The sequence below is a fragment of the Hemitrygon akajei genome, chromosome 3, assembly GCF_048418815.1.
Source record: "Hemitrygon akajei chromosome 3, sHemAka1.3, whole genome shotgun sequence".
NCBI classification, from domain to species: Eukaryota; Metazoa; Chordata; class Chondrichthyes; order Myliobatiformes; family Dasyatidae; genus Hemitrygon; species Hemitrygon akajei.
Window position 1 is genome coordinate 188,071,658 of NC_133126.1, and position 18,609 is coordinate 188,090,266.

The 18,609-nt window shown below is 42.1% G+C and overlaps 2 protein-coding genes across 6 annotated transcripts in view; one reads left to right on the top strand and one right to left on the bottom strand.

Moving 5' to 3' along the window:
- Positions 1-18,609, top strand: part of LOC140725744 (mediator of RNA polymerase II transcription subunit 12-like protein) — a 676,368-nt gene that overhangs the window by 432,914 nt on the left and 224,845 nt on the right. The gene's annotated exons all lie outside the window — the stretch shown is intronic.
- Positions 1-18,609, bottom strand: part of LOC140725751 (P2Y purinoceptor 13-like) — a 42,104-nt gene that overhangs the window by 7,711 nt on the left and 15,784 nt on the right. The window contains exons 1-2 of one of the 3 annotated variants that reach the window (XM_073041610.1): positions 6,331-6,373; positions 3,246-3,402 (exon numbers count right to left, since the gene is read on the bottom strand). The exons of 1 other annotated variant lie outside the window; for it this stretch is intronic. The gene's annotated coding sequence lies outside the window, so the exon portion shown is untranslated. Of the gene's footprint in view, positions 1-3,245; positions 3,403-6,330; positions 6,378-18,609 lie in introns of those variants that run through there. One more of the 3 variants, XM_073041608.1, reaches the window with a different exon arrangement.

The following is an 18,609-nucleotide window of genomic DNA, read 5'->3' on the forward strand; positions in this document are numbered from 1 at the left end:
ATAATATAGAAGTAAGAAAGTTGTTTCCATTGGTAGGTGAGACTAGAACTAGGGGACATTGCCTCTAGATTCAGGGGAGAAGATTTAGAACGGAGATGAGGAGAAACTGTTTTTCCGAGAGAGTGGCAAATCTGTGGAATTCTCTGCCCAGGCAAGCAGTTGAGGCTTCTTCACTAAATATATCTGAGATACAGATTTTTACATAGTAGGGGAATTATGGGGAAAAGGCAGGTAGATGGAGCTGAGTTTACGGACAGATCAGCCATGATCTTATTGAATGGTAGGGCAGGTTTGATGGGCTGGATGGCCTACTCCTGCTCCTGTTTCTTATGTTCTTACATTCTTAAGTTAGGGTTACTATGTCATGGGTATGCTATGTTGGTGCTGGAAGAATGACATCACTTGTGGACTGCCCCCAGCACATCCTCAGACTTTTTAGCAATTTATTTTAAAATCCGGCCAAATGCGTGAGATACTGTACTTTGGAAGATTAAGTATAAAGGCACAGTACATAATTAACTGTATTGATGCAGAGAACGATCTGGGTGCAAGCCCACAATTTCCTGAAAGAAACCGCATATGCTGATAGGGTGGCAAAGACAGGATGTGGTATGCTTGCTCTTATTAGTTGTGCATTGAGTTCAAGCATCAGGAAGTTACGTCAAAGTTTTATAGACTACAGCTGGAGTATTCCATTATGGGAAGGGTGTGAAGGATTTGGAGATGGTAGAGAAAAGATTTACCAGGATGCTGCCTGGATTAGGGTGCATGCACTATTAGAAGAGGTTGGGTTCATTTTCATAGTTGTCACACCAGACAGTCAGCCAGCCATTCTTGTCTGGCGCGTAGTGTCAGGATTGGTCTCCTATCGGATTAACCGGATTACGGTATGAACATTCCTGACTCGACCCTTGTTTCTTTACGAAGCTGAGTGGCTAACTCGACTCCCAGCCCCGGCACGTATGGAAAGCGTGCACGTGGGGGGGGGGGGGGGGGGCCTGACTGGATTCGAACTTGGGAGCCTTCGCTTCCGAAGTCCGGCGCTGATGCCACTGCGCCACCAGCCGGTTAAGAGGTTGTGTGAACATAAGTTGTTTTCTCTGGAGTGGTGGGGGCTGAGGGGAGATCTAAGAGTTTATAAGACTATGCGTTCTGACGAAGGGTCTCAGCCCGAAACGTCAACAGTGCTTCTCCTTATAGATGCTGCCTGGCCTGCTGTGTACCACCAGCATTTTGTGTGTGTTGGTGTTTGAATTTCCAGCATCTGCAGATTTCCTCGTGTTTGCTATGAAAAGAAGAGATTGAGTAAACAGCCAGTATCTTTTACTCAGAGTCACCATATATAATACTAGAGAGAATAGATTAAAGGTGAGAGGGGTTAAGTTCAAAGGAGATGTGCGGGGAATGTTTTTCTACAATGAGCAGACATTGTCTGGTCTGTGTTCGAAGGAGTGGTGGTGGAGGCAAACGGGACAGAAACATTTAAGGGGCTCTTGGTGTGTAGAGAATATGGGGATTTGGACATGGTATAGGGTGTAGGCAGAAGGAATTAGTTGGGTGTTTAACTTGACTGGCACAACATCATGGGCAAAGGGCTTGTTCCTGTGCTGTACTGTTCTGTGTTCCATGTTCTGTCTTCCCTCATGGAGCGTAGGCACGCCCAGGTTTTGTAACCACACCCGTAAATAAAGGACACTTATTTGTGCAAAATTATGGGCAAAGAAATGGCAGTGTTGCCAATTTCTGTTACGAATTATAAAAGTAAGTCTCTGCTGAGGAGAATGGAGTGGAAAGATGGTAAGACAGAGGAGCAGAATTAGGTCATTCAGCCTAGTTGTGCTCAATCCTACACAACTATGGTGCTTCCTTGATTATCAGGTATTGTCTGGATGGTATAATTGTTTAATAAAACCTGTGAGATGGTTCAGATGTTTCTACTTTTCTCATTTCTTCGTACATACAGCAATACATTGTTCTATTATCGTTATCCAGCAACTTAAGACCCTAAGATATAGGAGCAGAATTAGGCCATTTGGCCATCGAATCTGCTGCACCATGGCTGATTTGCTTTCCCTCTCATTCTCCTGCCTTCTGCAGTAAACTGTGACAGCCTTACTAATCAAAATCTTATCAACCTCCGCTTTAAATATACCCAGTGACTTGGCCTCCACTGCTGTCTGGGGCAATGAATTCCACAGATGCACCACATTCATTTGGTAACTCCACTCATTTAAGGACCCTTTTATCTTGTTATTTCATACTTGTTATTTATTGCTATTTATTAACTATCTGCATTTGCACAGTTTGATTACAGTTTACAGTTCCGTATGTTTTCAGTTTACAGATCCTGTTTACAGTTACCGTCCTACACATTTGCTAAGTATGCCAGCAGGAAAAGAATCTCAGGGTTGTATGTGGGGACATGTATGTACTCTGATACTATATTTTACTTTGAACGTTGAACACCCTGGCGAAAGAAATTCCTCCTCACTTCTGTTCTAAAGGCCTTCTTTTTTGGGGTTGTGCCCTCTGGTCCTGGACAGGCCAACTACAGGAGACATCCACTCCACATCCACACTATCTAGGCCTTTCATTAGAAACATAGGAAACCTGCAGCACAATACAGGCCCTTCGACCCATGATGCTGAGCCGAACATGGTACTTATTTTAGAAATTACCTAGGGTTACCCATAGCCCTCTATTTTTCTGAACTCCATGGACCTGTCCAGGAGTCTCTTAAAAGACCCTATCATATCCGCCTCCACCACCGTTACCGGCAGCCCATTCCATGCACTCACCACCCTGATATCTCTTCCGTACCTACTTCAAAGTACTTTAAAACTGTGCCCTCTCATGATAGCCACTTCAACCCTGGGAACAAGCCTCTCACTATCCACATGAACAATGCCTCTCATCATCTTATACACCTCTATCAGGTCACCTCTCATCCTCCGTCGCTCCAAGGAGAAAAAGCCAAGTTCACTCAACCATGTTCAAAAACAATATTCAAAAAATTCAGTGAGATTCTCCCTTCTTCTTCTAAACTCCATCAAGTACAGGTATCAAATATTCCTCATATATACATTAGCTTCTGCTAGATTTCTAGAAAAACTATGCTTTCAAATGTGCCAATGCTTGTGTTGGCAGAGAGCTTTGATTCTGCATTTAGCTTTAGAGAGACATTTCTTTAGTCAGAGTAATATTAAATGGGTTGTGACAATACATCATCCCAAGTATTTACTTACATGCAGATTCAAATATGATTTGTTCTGTAGTTGGTTTGATGGAAATACTTTACTTCCTTGGCTACAATAGTGTGTTTCTCCATTTGTTTAAAAATGCCAAATCCTTCCATGGCAACACACACAAAATGCTGGAGGAACTCAGCAGGTGAGGCTGTGCCTATGGAAATAGAAATGAATAAACCGTCGACGTTTAGGGCTGAGACCCTTCTTCGGAACTGCTTACCAAAAGAGCTGGGTTGGGATATCACTGTTGTAATTGATTTGAGCTATCACCCAGTCAAATGTATTTGATGAATTGAAATTGGAATTGTCACATGCACCAGGATACCTTGCTTGCATATGGTTCATAAAGATCAGATCATTACACAATGCACTGAGGTAGAATAAGATAAAACAAAACAGTATAGAATCAAATGTAGCAGCTACAGTGCAAACAGACAATAGGGTACGTGATCATAACAAGGTGGCTTGTGAAGTCAAGAGTCTAAGACTACTAGAAAACTATTTAATAGCTTACATCAGTGGTAAGCCAGCTGCTACATGCTTTCAGGTTGAGATCAAGCTTGTTATTGCTGTAACTTTCAATTCCTTTTGTTAACACAGCTCCAACTTTTGAATAAGTTGCTTGCTGTTTCCTATTTCACTAACTGAAGATAGAGGATATGGGATGTTGCATTTTGGGAGGACAAGCCAGGGTAGGAATTACCCGACAAGTGGTAACTCACTGAGAAGTGTGGAAGAACAGAGGGATATGGGAATATAGATTCATAATCCCTTGAAAGTGGTGTCACAGGTAGATATGTAAAGAAAGCTTTTGGCACATTGGCCTTCATAAATCTAAGCATCAAGTTGGGAGTTGGGGTGTTATGATGAAATTCTTTAAGATGATGGTGAAGGCTAATTAGTAGTACTGTGTGCAGTTTTGGTCACCTACCTACAGGACAGAAGTAAACAAGGTTGAAAGAGTGCAGAGAAAATTTACAAGAAGATTGCTGGGTCTTGAGGACCTGAGTTATATGGAAAGGTTGAATGGGTTAAGACTTTGTTTCCTAGAGCATAGAAGAATGAGGTGAGATTTGATGGTGGTATACAAAATTATGAGGGGTATAGACAGGGTAAATGCAAGCTGGCTTTCTCCACTGAGGTTGGGTGAGATTAGAACTAGAGGTCATGGGTTAAGGTTGAAAGGGGAAATGTTTAAAGGGAACATGAGGGGTAACCTCTTCAGTCAGAGGGTGGTGAGAGTGTGGAACGAGCTGCCAGTGGAAGAGGTGGATGTGGGTTCAATTTCAAAATTTAAGAGAAATTTTGATAGGCACATGGATGGGATAGGTATTGAGGGCTGTGATTCAGGTACAGGTCAATGGGACTAGGCAGAACAATAGTTTGGCATGGACTAGATGGGCTGAAGGGTCTGTTTCTGTGTTGCACTGTTCTATGACTCTATAACTGGACTAATTCACTTGAAAAGAATTGAAGCCTGTTTACACCAGTAACCCCATAAGGCTTCACAATGCTTCTGGATAATTGATTAGCTCCTGTTTGGTGCAAAGCTCGGACAATTGTGTGGTGGGTAAATGAGGACATTTCTTGTATTTACTTCCAATCACTTTCAGCGTTTAATTCATAGAACTTTACAGCACTAATAATCCCTGAAGCCTACCTAGTCCTTGCCAATCTGTTTCTCTGCCTAGTCCCAAGTACCCATAGCAGGAAAACGGCCCTCCATAGCCCAACCATTCATGTACTTTTTCCAAACTTCTCTTAAGTATTAAAATCGAGCCCACATCCAGCACTTCCGCTGGCAGCTCATTCCATAGACTCACCACCCTCTGAGTGAAGAAGTTCCCCTCATGTTCCCCTCCAGCATTTCACCTTTTACCTTTAACCTATGACCTCTAGTTCTAGGCTCACACAAACAGAGGGGGAAGAGCCTGCAGGTACTTACCCGATCTGTACCTCTCACGATTTTGTACACCTCTATAAAATCTCTCTCCAGTATACGTGTGAATATTAAACTAATCTCTAACCTCTCTAATCTCAAATAAAAATAGATTGTCATATTTACATGGAGGCATAACAGTGAAATATGCCATTTGCGTCAAGGAAGAGCACTGTCCAAGGATGTGCTGGGGGCAGGCCCCACAAGTGTCCTCATGCTTCCAGCGCCAACGTAGCATGCCTACAATTTACTAATCCAAACCTGTACAGTTTTTGGATAAGGGAGGAAACCAGAGCACCTGGAGGAAATCCACGCGGTCAAGGCGAGAACATACAAACCCCTTACGGTCAGAGAGAATGACCTCAGGTCACTGGAGCTGCAGTAACATTATGCTATCTTTCCCTTCCCCCAATAAAAGGAATTTTCCAGCACGTGCATATTTTGATTTTTCTTGTGCCCATACTGTGTTTAATGGGTGTGTAATTTCCCTTTTTGAATTTATTAATAGAGCTAAAGGGGAAAACTTTACTTCCATAAATCACAGTGTGGGCATGCAAGTTTCACAGGTGTTTATAAGAACTATCTCAGTCTGTGTGCAATAGCCCCTGCTCTATCTGTTCCTGCATTTCTTTTAAAATTGTACTGATTAGCCCCTTATTGTACATTCCACCCTTTCCACGGAGATCCCACATTTTGATTCTTCTGCACTCAGTTGTCACCAGACTTGTCCGCCCACATTTCCAGTCTGTCAGTGCTCGCCAAGAGTCTACTGTTCCCCTCCTTGCTGCCTGCTAGTAACTAATCTTGCACCATCTGTAGATTTGAAAATTATATCCTGTTTAGCGCGAGGTGATTAATGTGAATCAGAAAAAAAATCATAGAGCTTTAGCCTTCAGCATTTCAGTGGTAAACTGATCAGAACTTGACTATCACACATTATAAAGAATTTTCCAATGCCAATAAGCCATATTTGCATTTGAGTTCCTTCAATGTCAATTAAATGCAGAATTTGAGTAAGTCTTGTTTATTTTTCCATTCCCTTAACAGTTATAATTGTTCTGCTTTTTGAGAATTAGATGTTTCCCTTACTTCTCTTCTGATCCCTCTTTATTAAATATATAAATGTTAATAAATTGTACTTACAATTCGTGTGAGAGTCGAGAGTGTTCCTTATTTCTTGAGTCCCTAAGAGCTATGGCAATATAATGCCCCCCCTCCCCCGCCACCCCTAGCACCAATGTTATCTCCTGATTGGTTTGTAGGTTCTTGTTTCATACTGTGGTTTCCCATTTTCCTGTTGGCTGTCACGACAACATCACAGTGGGCTGCAGTGCTTAGCTTTCATATTTTGTTGCAGGATTCACAAGTCTTCCCACATCTGTTTCTGAAACGTTGAAGTGATTTACCAAGCAACTAAGGTGCTTGTCATTGAATTCTGATCAAGTTGTCTCCTCTCTAACTTGTGCAGTCATCCAATGTACCTTTTTAAACAAGTAAGGTGGCATGGTAGCAGAATGGTTAACATAGCACTTTATGGTACCAGCGAACCTGGGTTCAATTCCCTCCATGGTAGATCTCCCTGTGAACTGCATGGGTTTCCTCCAGGTGCTCCGGTTTCCTCCCACAGTTCAAAGTTGTACTGGTTAATAGGTTAATTGGTCATTATAATTTTTCCCATGAATAGGCTAGGGTTAAATTGGGGGCTGCTGGCATGGCTTGAAGTTCCAGAGGAGCTCATTCTCAATAAATAAATAAATAACTTGTGGCATAAATCACCCTCAAGATACACTGACCGTTTCTGCTTCAATAATGGATTCGGAATGCCTCATGTCCGTTGCCTTGGTTGAGAAATTAAAATCATTGTTTTGCAAAGTAAGGGAAATTTGCTTGTGGGAAACAGCTGACTCGAGGAAGGTTACTTTTATTTTTTGTCCATAGTTTTGAAATGCTTGCACGATTTTGTTAAAACGTGTGCATTTCTTGGAAGATGTGATGGGAACTTCAGAGTAGTATTTGCTGCCTTTGTGAAAAACCTCAGAACAAGTTGGCTGGTGTGTATCGTGTAACTTGATGGGAAAAATACTATTTAATAGTTATTCAGTCAGATTTCAGTGAGAGGAAAACAACACTCTGAAGTTTGTGAAATTATCTTGAGGAGTGTTGTGCTGTATAAGTGAGAAAGATGTCATTCTTCAAAGTTCAAAGTACATTTATTATAGAAGTACATATAAACTAGCTATAGACCAGTTAGTCTCACGTAAGTATTTGGGAATTTACTGCAGAGAATTCTTAGGGGTAGAATTATGAGTATTTGGGAAAACATGGCCTAATTAGGAAGACCTAACATGGCTTTGTACAGTGCAAGTCATGTATTAATAACTTTATTGAGTTTTTTTGATGAATTGACAAGGATAATCGATGAAGGAAGAGCTGTGAAAGTTGTCTACATGGATTTTAGTAAGGCATTTGACAGGGTCTCTCATGGGAGGCTCATCCAGCAGAATAAGGTGCATGGGATCAAAGGCGAATTGACTATTTGGATTCTGAACTGGCTTATCCATCAAATATAGAAGGTAGTGGTTGAAGGTATTTATTCCAGCTGGAGGTCTGTGATTAGTGGTGTTCCATGGGGATCTGTGCTGGCACCTCTGCTGCTTGTGATGTATATAAATCACCCGGATTGGTGGAGTTGTGGATAGCATAGGTGACTTGCAGATATGGGCTGAGAAATGGCAGATGGAGATTAACTCAGACAAATGCCAAGTGCTACAGCTTGGTAGGTGAAGTGTAAAGAGACAGTATACCCTTAAGGGCAAGACTTCTAAGAGTGCTGATGAGCAGAAGGATCTTGGAATCCTTGTTTGTGACTCCTTGAAAGTGTCTACACAGATTGATAGGGTGGTGCTTTGAATCTTAGAAATGGCAAACACTCTGCTAGTACATTGAAGGTGCTGGTAGGAAAGTTACGGGAAATGGTCCATTTTCAAGGAACCTGCTGTAAAACTTTGACAGTGGGCTGCACTGTGTGGCATTTTAACAGAAAAAGTGGTTTAGTGGCATGCTTGTCTTTATTAGTCAAGACGCTGATTTCAAAAGTCAGGAAGTTATGTTGCAGCTTTATCAAACTTTAATTAGGCTAGATCTGTTCAAATCACCCTGTTTTAGGAAGGACGTCAAGGCTTTGGAGAGGGTTTCCTCCCTAAAATCTTTTATTTTACAATGATTTGTTTGTATCGTGGCCATCATTAGTGAAGCTTTTTGATTCCACATTTATTTGATTAATTTCTTTAATTTCCAAGCTGGCCTCTAAATTGTGATTTGATTAACATGAGCTGGAATGTTACCTCACCACCTTTAAGCGCCAGCTCCTTTCTTTTCCATAGACCTGACCTGATGGGTTGCTCCAGTATTCCGTGTGTGTTGCACAAGACTTTGTGTGTGCTGCTGAAGACTTCCAGCATTTTGTGGGTGTTGCTCAAGGTTTCCAGCATCTGCAGAAATCACAGTTTTGGAAAGAGAGCAGAAATGCTGGTTGTAGAGCCAGAGGAGATCATGCAGACTCAGAGAGGTCAAACTGCAGAGGGAAAATCAAGTCAAGTCAAGTTTATTGTCATTTCGACCATAGACTGCTGGTACAGTACACAGTAAAAATGAAACAATGTTCCTCCAGGACCATGGTGCTACATGAAACAACACAAAACTACACTTGACTATGTGAGACAGCACAAGGATGCACTAGACTACGGACCTGCATAGGACTACATAAAGTGCACAAAACAGTGTAGGGCAGTACAATAATGAATAAACAAGACAATAGGCATAGTAGAGGACAAATTACAATATAATAATAAATGATGTAGATGTTAGTCTAGACTCTGAGTATTGAGGAGTCTGATGGCTTGGGGGAAGAAACTGTTGCATAGTCTGGTCATGGGAGCCCTAATGCTTCAGTACCTTTTCCCAGACAGCAGGAGGGAGAAGAGTTTGTGTGAGGGGTGCGTGGGGTCCTTCACAATACTGTTAGCTTTGCGGGTTCAGCATGTGGTGTAAATGTCTGTAATAGCGGGAAGAGAGACCCCGATGATCTTCCCAGCTGACCTCACTATCCATTGCAGGGTCTTGCGATCCGAGACGGTGCAATTCCTGAACCAGACAGTGATGGAGCTGCTCAGGATTATGATTTATTATTCTAATTATGATTTATAATTTAAAATTTTCTTATATTTACTTCGATTTATACTTCAGGGAGCGAGAAGCGCAGAAACAAATATCACTGTGATGATTGCATGCTCTAGTATCAATTGTTTGGTGACAATAAAGTAAAGTAAAGATGCTCTCGATGCATCCTCTGTAGAACGTGGTGAGGATGGGGGGGAGTGGTGGGAGATGGACTTTTCTCAGCCTTTGCAGAAAGTAGAGACGCCGCTGGGCTTTCTTTGCTATGGAGCTGGTGTTGAGGGACCATGTGAGATTCTCTGCCAAGTGAACACCAAGAAATTTGGTGCTCTTAACGATCTCAATGGAGGAGCCATCAATGTGCAGCAGAGAGGCTTTTCTCATTCACTTTATTCAACATAATTTGCAGTTCACATTTGCTGTCAGCTAACAACGCGGTGTCGTCTGCATACCTGATGTTATCCACCTTCCGGCCTCCAATTGGAACATCTGTCTCCTGATGGGCTCTTCTTTGTGGTGGCGTGTTGGGGAGGAAGCATTAAGAAGAGGGACGCCTCACGTCTTAATAAGCTGATAAGGAAGGCGGGCTCTGTCGTGGGCAAAGTACTGGAGAGTTTAACATCGGTAGCTGAGCGAAGGGCGCTGAGTAGGCTACGGTCAATTATGGAAAACTCTGAACATCCTCTACATAGCACCATCCAGAGACAGAGAAGCAGTTTCAGCGACAGGTTACTATCGATGCAATGCTCCTCAGACAGGATGAAGAGGTCAATACCCCCCAATGCCATTAGGCTTTACAATTCAACCGCCAGGACTTAAGAACTTTTTAAAAGCTATTATTAATGCTTTTTGAGATAGTGATTTAGATGCATATCATATTTTTACTGAGTTAAGTATTGTTTGTTAGTTTTGCTACAACAAGTGTATGGGACATTGGAAAAAAAGTTGAATTTCCCCATGGGGATGAATAAAGTATCTATCTATCTATCTATCTATCTATCTATCTATCATTCCCGAAAAATCTATTCTCCGTAGAGGTTGAACGAATCCGGCGAGCCAACACAGCCTTGCCTTACGCCTCGTTTAATACATGCCCATGGTGATAGCTCATTTTCTACCCTGACCGCTGCTTTCTGTTTCCAATACAAGTTCCTTATTATCTGCACATTCTGTGGTCTCCTGAAGTCAACAACCATCTCTTTTGTTTTGTTCACATTCAGAGACAGATTGTTGGCTCTGCACCATTCTGTTAGCTGCTTCACCTCTTTTCTGTATGTTGACTCGTCATTCTTGCTGATGAGACCCACCACGGTCGTCTCATTGGCGAACTTGATGATGTGGTTCGAGCTGTGTGTTGCTGCACAGTCATGGGTCATCAGAGTGAACAGCAGTGGACTGAGCACGCAGCCCTGGGGAGCCCCCGTGCTCAGTGTGATGGTGTTGGAGATGCTGCTCCCGATCCGGACTGACTGAGGTCTCCCAGTCAGGAAGTCTGGGATCCAGTTGCAGAGGGAGGTGTTCAGGCCCAGCAGTTTGTACTGGTTAGGCACAAGAATACATTCAGCCAGAGACTCATTCCACCGAGATGTAACACTGAGTGGCATAGGAAGTCATTCCTACCTGTGGCCATCAAACTTTACAACTCCTCCCTCGGAGTGTTAGATACCCTAAGCCAGTGGTTCCCAACCTTTTTTTGGCCATGCCCCACCTAATCACCTCTAAAATCCTGATGCCCCCTGTGGTGATATATAATTCTTATTATTCAAAAAGTGAACTCCTATTCACCTGGAGGAAGCCTAAAAGACCATTAACTTGGTTTAAACAAGCTTCCAAAGAACATGGCATTCATGAAAGAGAAAAATAAAAGAACCAAAGGACTGTTAAAGTTCTGAGGAAGAAATTACTACGAAATTGTAAAAAAAAATTAAGTGATATTAAAATAATGATAATAATAAATAAATAAAACAATGCTGATTCGTTTCTACAGCATACAAAGACAGATACACCGTTTAAAAGAGATGACGCAATGTACACACCTTCACACCACCAAGAACCGAAAGCTACTGCAAAAAGCAGCATTGGCGCGACCTCGTACGAGTTTCTTACGCGTTTGGACTTGTTCATTCGTTCCTTCCTACATCAGTCAATTCATTAATTTAATTATGAAAGCCATTTGATGGTTGTAATGATGGTGATACACTATATATACAGTACGTACGCAATTACACACATACATACACACAAGTATTTTTATGTATGCATACTGTATATACACATACGTATTAACTCGCACACACACTCATACTCACACAGACTTACTAGAAAAAATTCACTGTTAATAACTCATTCTCGAATTGCCCCCCTTAAAAATCAAATTACCCCCCTGTGGGGCGTATGCCCCATGTTGGGAACCACTGCCCTAAGCCAATAAGCTGGTCCTGGACTTATTTCCACTTGGCATGATTAACTTATTATTATTTAATTATTTATGGTTTTATATTGCTATATTTCTTCACTATTCTTGATGCGGCTGTAATGAAAACCAATTTCCCTCGGGATCAATAAAGTATGTCTGTCATTCTGTCTGTCTGTTTCAGCTTTCCAATCAGGTGCTGAGGAAAATTAGGATAGGAATGTAATGGGACATGGCTTAATTAGAGAGCTAGTAAGTCAGATGTGCTAAAGGAGGCCAGAGATCTCTGATGCCTAATTTCATGCCAGGATCCTACGCATCCTTCACACTTTCCCCCATTCCTAGTACACATTACTTATCACACCACCAATAGAAGTATACTGTTGTATATCTATGTCATATTATTTATATATCTACATAATACTTTTTTATCTGTTAATATTATTGTGTTAATGTTATTTTATGTGTTGTTTGGATTATAAGTGCTGTGTTTTGCTCCTTTATCCCTGAGGAAAGTAGTTTCGCATAGCCCTATACATGTGTATGGATGAAAAACAATAAACTTGAACTTGAACTCAGAGAGAGTTAATAGTTAATCTCCCAGCTGATATGATGAACTGAATACCGAGGCTTTGGGCTACTCTGGGCTCCTCCAGGGATTTGGATCTAAGGACTCAATCTGGTTCAGAATGCTGCTGTTACGTGCTTCTATTGTTTGCGTGATTTGTTTTTTTTCTCTTTCTCTGTGCACTGGGTGGTTGGTCTTTTTAAAAATTGGGTCCTTTCAAATTTCTTGCTTTGTGGCTGCCTGAAAGCAGACAAAGCTCAAAGTTGTATAATTTATACATTCCTTGATAATAAATATACTTTGAATCTTTGAAATGGCAAAGACTCTGCTGGTATGTTGAAGGTGCTGATAGGAAGGTTACAGGAAATGGTCCATTTTCAAGGAACCTGCTGTGAAACTTTGATAATGGGCTGCACTGTGTGGCATTTTAACAGAAGAAGTGGTTTAAATGTAAGATCCTTTCTTTCTCATGTGTTGGTGAACAAATTGACATAATTTGTTGCTTGGTCTCTGAGTGCACACAGACACAGTCATAATTTTTGTGACTGCAACTCAAAAACATGAGGCTTGGGTGATCCTGCTTTCGGGATGGAGGAGGCAAAGGTCGAGCAGTTCCCCCACTATTTCTATGCATTATCTTCACTCGAGCAGAAACAGTCAGAGCGTACGTCCTAAGGACTGCTTCATTAGATGCCTCCTGCTCCATCTGGGAGGCTGACATAGAAGTTAACGTAATGGGTTACAGCAGTAGCGGTCTAGGTTCAATTCCCCTGATGTCTGCAAGGAGTCTAAACATTAGAACATTGAACAGTACAGCTCAGGAACAGGCCCTTGGGCCCTCAATGTTGTGCCAAACCAAATAAATTAGTAATCAAATAGCCAACTAAACTAATCCCTTCTGCCTTCACAATGTCCATATCCTTCCATTTCCCTCACATTCATCATCTCTAAATGTCTCTTCAAAGTCCCTAATGTATCTGCTTCTAACATGACTAAAGGAAGAGAATTGTAAGCACTCACCACTCTTTGTGTTAAAAAAAAACACTTGCCTCTCACATCTCTTTTAAATTTATCCCCTAAAATGCATGCCCTCTGGTATTAGACATTTCAAACCTGGTAAAGAGATGCGGTCCATCTACTTTGTTTATGCCTTTCAAAATCTTAAAAATCTCTGTCAGATCTCTCCTCAACCTCCACCACTCCAGGGAAGAAAACTCAAGTTTGTCCAACATCTCTTTACAGCACATGCCCTCTAATCCATGCAATATCCTAGCAAACTTCTTTTATACCCTCTCCACAGCCTCGACATTCTTCCTACAATGGGGGTCCAGACCTGTATGCAGCACTCCAGGTGCAGCCTAACAAGAGTTCTGTAAAGCAGAAGGGCACACAATACTCCAAATTTGGCCTCACCAACGTCTTATATGACTTAACATAACATCCCAACTCCTATACTGTTCTAGAATCACATACACCATCTAGAGCAACACACTCAAAATGCTGGAGGAACTCAGCAGGTCAGGCAGCATCTATGAAAAAGAGTAAACAGTCAATGTTTTGGCCTGAAGCTTCGATTGTCTATTCTTTTCTGTAGATGATGCCTGACCTGTTGAGCTCCTCCAGTGTTTTGTATGTGCCTTATACTGTACTTACCTCCGCTGCCTTCTGAAATGATCCCGTGACATTTATTTATTGCAAGATACAGGCCCTTCCAGCCCAAAGAGACTACGCTGCCTAATTACACCCAAGTGACCATTCAACCTACTAACCCGTACATCTGCCTTTGGAATTTAGGGGGAAATCAGAGCACCTGGATGAAGCCCACACAGTCACAGAGAGAACATATATATATTCCTTAAGGACAGCGGCGGAATCGAACCCAGATCAGTGGCACTGCTATGGTGCTATGCTACCATGCAGCACCTAAGGAAATGTGCCCCATCTACAAAATATAATTGATAGACTCAGGCCCTTTCAGCTCATGAAGTCCTTGCTGGTTACTAAGCAACCATTTACACTAATCCTGTGCTGATCCCGTACCATTCTCCCCGCAACCCTCTCAACTCCTCACAGAGGAGTGCGGGGAGAATGCTACACCCGAGGATAATTTGCTGTGGCCACTTAACTGACAAAGCCTCATGTTGGAGAAAGCCCAGGAGATCTTACTGTGAATTTGCAAACTCCACACTGACAGCATGGATGGATGTTGATTGTATAAATCGATCCAACTACATCTCCCAAACTGAATACCTCTATCACCAAGAAGGACAAGGGTAGTGTGTGATGAAATACCAGGTCCTGTGGCTTGCTATACAAGAAGGTATTTTTTTGGAACCATCTTGCCATTCTTCATTCTCAGCAGTTTGTGATTCCCCTACTTCAGGGTGTAGACAGACTACCCCAAGGACAGTGGGTCAGCATTTCCTTCCATTGATACTTGGGGATGGGTATAAGTGATATCCACACCATGTCAAAGAATGAGAAGAGAAGCTGATGTGGAAGTGATATCTGCATTGGATTCATTGTGGCAATTGTAGTATCCTGTTGATGTTAGGTACCTCCTGTACCTAGTAAAGTGGCCTCTGAATGTATGTTTGTGGTCTTCTGCTGCTGTAGTCCATTCATTTCAATATTTGACGTTTTGTGCAATCAGGAATGCTCCTCTTTACACCTCTGTTGTTATGCATGGTTACTGTCTCCTCTCTGTCAGCTTGAACAAGTCAGGCCAGTCTCCTCTGACCTCTCTCCTCAACAAGATATCTTCACCCACAGAACTGCTGCTCCCCAGATGATTTTTGTGCTGCACCATTCTCTGTAAACACTGGAGAATGCTTTTCATGAAAATCCCAGAAATTCCACATAGTCAAACCACCCATCTAGCACCAACAAACATCCGTACAGTCGAAGTGATTTAGGCGAGAGTAGATACTGGACTGCTAGAAAATAATGCTGAAGGGTGGGGCAAGAAACAGCAGATGAACTAATTATGTATTTTGCGTCAGTCTTCACTGTGGAAGATTCTAGCTGAATGCCAGAGGTTCGAGGGACAGAAGTGAGTGTCGTTGCTATTATGAGGAAGAAGGTGCTTGAGGAGCTGAAAGTTCTGAAGGTGGATAAGTCACCTGGACTAGATGGACTACACCCCAGGGTTCTGAAACAGGTGCCTGGGGAGATCGTAGAGATTAATAATCTTTCAAGAATCGCTAGATTCTGGAATGGGTGTTTGAGTCTGCAAATATCACTTCAAAAAGTGTTTGAGTCTTCAAAAAGAGTAGGAGGCAGGAAAAAGGAAATCATAGACCAGTTAGCCTGACCTTAGTGGTTGGGAAGATGTTGGAGTCAATTGTTAAGGATGTGGTGTCAGGGTATTTGGAGGCACCTGATAAATAGGACCAAGTCAGCATGGTTTCCTCAAAGGAAAATCTTGCCTGACAAACTTGTGATTTTTTGTGGAAATAACAAGCAGGATAGGTGAAGGAGAGTCAGTGGATGTTGTGTACTTGTAATTTCAGAAGGCGTATGACAAGTTGCCACATATGAAGCTGCTTGACAAGATAGGAGCTTATGATATTACAGGAAAGATACTGCTATGGACAGAAGATTGACTGGCAGGAGGAAAAGAGAAGGAATAAAGGGAACCTTTTCTCATTGGCTGCTGGTGACTAGTGGAATTCCTCAGGTTTGTGTTCAGACCACTAATTTTCACATTATATGTCAATGATTTGGATGAGGGACTTGATGGCTTTGTGGCCAGGCTTTCAGACAAAACAAAAGCTAGCTGGAGAGAGAGGTGGTGTTGAGGAAACAGTGAGACTGCAGAAGAACTAAATGAGTATTTTGCATTAGTCTTCACTGTGGAAGACACTAGCAGTGTTTCAGGTTTTGAAGCATGTGAGAGAAGAGAAATATGTGCAGTTACTATAACAAGGCAAAAGGTGCTCAAGAAGCTGAAAGACCTAAAGGTGCCTATGTCACTTGGAACAGATGAACTGCACCCTAGAGTAGTGAAAGAGGTAACTGTAGAGATTGTGGAGACATTAATAATGATCCTTCAAGAATCATTCACCTCAGGCATGGTTCCAGAGGACTGGAAAATTGGAAATGTCACTCTGCTCTTAAAGGATGGAGGGAGGCAGCAGAAAGGAAATTATAGACCAGTTAGCCTGACCTCAGAGGTTGGGAAGATGTTGGAGTCAATTATTAAGGATGAGGTTATGGAGTACTTGGTGACACAGGGCAAAGTCAGTGTGGCTTCCTTAAGGGAAAATGTTGCCTGATAAACCTGCTGGAATTCTTTGAGGAAATTACAAGTAGAATAGATAAAGGAGGTGTAGTGGATGTTGTATATTTGGATTTTTAGAAGGCTTTTGACAAGGGGCCACACATTAAGCTGGTTACCAAGTTAAGAGCCCATAGTATTACAGGAACATTACTGGCATGGTTAAAGCATTGGCTGATTCATAGGAGGCAGCGAGTGGGGGAAAAATGATCCTTTTCTGGTTGGCTGCCAGTGACCAGTGGTGTTCCACAGGGGTTGGTGTTGGGACCGCTTCTTTTTATGCTATATATTAATGATGTAGATGGCAGAATAGATGGCTTTGTTGCCAAGTTAGCAGATGATACAAAGATTGTTGGAGGGGCAGGTAGTGTTGAGGAAACAGGTAGGCTGCAGAAGGACTTAGACAGATTATGAGAATGGGCAAGAGAGTGGCAAATGAAATACAATGTTCGAAAATGCATGGTCATGCACTTCAGAAGAAGCAATAACTGTGCAGACTACTTTCTAGATGGGAAGGAAATCCTAAAATCTGAGATGCAAAGGGGCTTTGGGAGTCCTTGTGCAGGATTCCCTAAAGGTTAACTTGCAGATTGAGTCAGTGGTGAGGAAGGCAAGTGCAATATTAGCATTCATTTCAAGAGGTCTCTAATATAGGAGCAGGGATGTGATGCTGAAGCATTAAAAGGCACTGATGAGGCCTCACCTTGAGTATTGTGAACAGTTTTGGGCTCCTTATCTGAAAAAAGATGTGCTGGCATTGGAGAGGTTTCAGAGGAGGTTCACAAGAATGATTCTGGAAATGAAAGGGTTATCATACCCAGAACATTTGATGGCTCTGGGCTTGTACTCACTGAAATTTAGAAGGACAAATGGATCTCATTGAAACTTTTTGAATGTTGAAGGCCTAGACAGAGTAAATGTGAAAAGGATGTTTCCCATGGTAATAGAGTCTAGGACAAGAGGACACAGCCTCAGGATAGGGGTAAGTCCATTTAAAACCAAGGTGAAGAGAATTTTTTTAGCCAAAGGGTGGAGAATTTGTGGAATTTGTTACCACAGATAGCTGTGGAGGCCAGGTCGTTGGGTGTATTTAAGGTGGAGATTGATAGGTTCTTGATGGGCATGGAATCAAAGGATATGGGGAGAATGCCAGGGACTGGTGCTGGGAAGGGGGGAATAAAAGGATCAGTGATTGAATGGTGGAGCAGACTTGATGGACCAAATGGGCCTGAATCTGTTCCTAGATCTTATGGTCTTATGGACTTAGAATAGGAGAATGGGCAAAGAAGTGGCAGATGGAATACAGTGTCTACACATTTTGGTAGAAGGATCGACAACAAAAACTATTTTCCAAGGTGCCGAGGGTCTTTGGAGACCTCGTGCAGGATTTGCAGGTTGGATAGAGGAAGGCAAATGCAATATTAGCATTAATTTCAAAAGGACTAGAATATAAAAGCTAGGAAATTGTGCTGAGGCTTTATAGGGCACTGGTGAGGTGTCAACTGGGGAATTGTAAACAGTTTTGGGCCCCTTATCTAAGAAAAGATGTGCTGATACTGGAGAGGGTTCAGAGGAGGAACCCAAAAATGATTCTGGAAATGAAAAGGTTTGGAGTAGGTTCAGAGGAGGTTTACAAGACTGATCCCTGAACTGAAAGGGTTATTGTATGAGGAATGTTTAATGACTCTGGGCCTGTACTTGCTGGAACTTAGAAGAATGAAGGGGGATCTAATTGAAAACTATTGAATGTTAAAAGGCCTGGATCAAGGTTTCCCAACTTGGGGTCCAAAGACACTTTGCTTGATGGTATTGTGTATTGCATAAAAAAGGTTGGGAACTCCTGATCTATATAGAAGATGATTCCTATAGTGGGGAGTCTAGGACCAGAAGGAATAGCCTCAGAATAGAGGGACATCCACTTAGAATGGAGATGAGGAGAAGTTTCTTTAGCAAGAGGGTTGAGAATCTCTGGAATTCGTTGTCATC